Genomic DNA, 748 nt, shown 5'->3' with positions numbered 1-748 from the left:
GTTGATACTGAGCAAAGAGGTCTTCAGAATTTGATGCATTTTTTTTTTAGTAAAATCAACATAGACAAAGCAAATAACCATCAGTAGTCTTAATATCAATATGACCTTTAATCATGGTCTGCCATTTTTTGACCATGGAGCACATTTTGCCACGGGTAAGATCCGTGCCATAGAAATTAGGCAGTTTTTGCCCTGAACGTTCTTGGTAATAAGCTTGAGTTTTCTATATGAAGATTCATCAGTCTGCAGATCAGCTAGGCTCACTTCAAAAACACGACCTTTGAGACCATCAGATGTGAGTTTGGTTCCTTGAGTTCTCATGACTAGTGATTTCCCAATATTTCATATTATTGTACATATTCATGCATTCATATCATACCAATCTTTCGTAGCAAATGGGTCAACCACTTTCTTCTTGGCTTCCTTTTTGCCATCTTTCATAAGGTACTTGTTCTTGCCAACCTCCATGGTGATGCTCAGAAAGCCAAAAGGCAAGGAATTTAATTTTTAATGCTACTTAATTTCAATTAATTTAAATTTAAACAGTTAAAGTGACTAGTGACCATCATATTGGATAGAACAGGTCTAGAAAGCACATTAAACAGCATTCTTTGGTCACTGTTTCTTTAATTGACATATTTAAAGACTATTTTAAATCTAGCTGTGTCCTTTTTAAACTTGGAAGTGGTTAAGACATTTGTCATTAAAAGGATTTACATCTTCTTCATTAATGGCTCCCTTTCTATTG

At 34.6% G+C, this 748-nt stretch overlaps 1 pseudogene; it reads right to left on the bottom strand.

The window, feature by feature from the left end:
• Window positions 1-111: 111 nt before the first annotated feature.
• On the bottom strand, window positions 112-468 carry LOC109377577 (40S ribosomal protein S3a-like; annotated as a pseudogene).
• Between the last annotated feature and the right edge of the window lie 280 nt (window positions 469-748).

Source organism: Hipposideros armiger, unplaced genomic scaffold, assembly GCF_001890085.2.
Source record: "Hipposideros armiger isolate ML-2016 unplaced genomic scaffold, ASM189008v1 scaffold_1457, whole genome shotgun sequence".
NCBI lineage: Eukaryota > Metazoa > Chordata > Mammalia > Chiroptera > Hipposideridae > Hipposideros > Hipposideros armiger.
The sequence above is the reverse complement of the archived record's forward strand: the minus strand, read 5'-3'. Positions and strand labels throughout refer to the sequence as shown.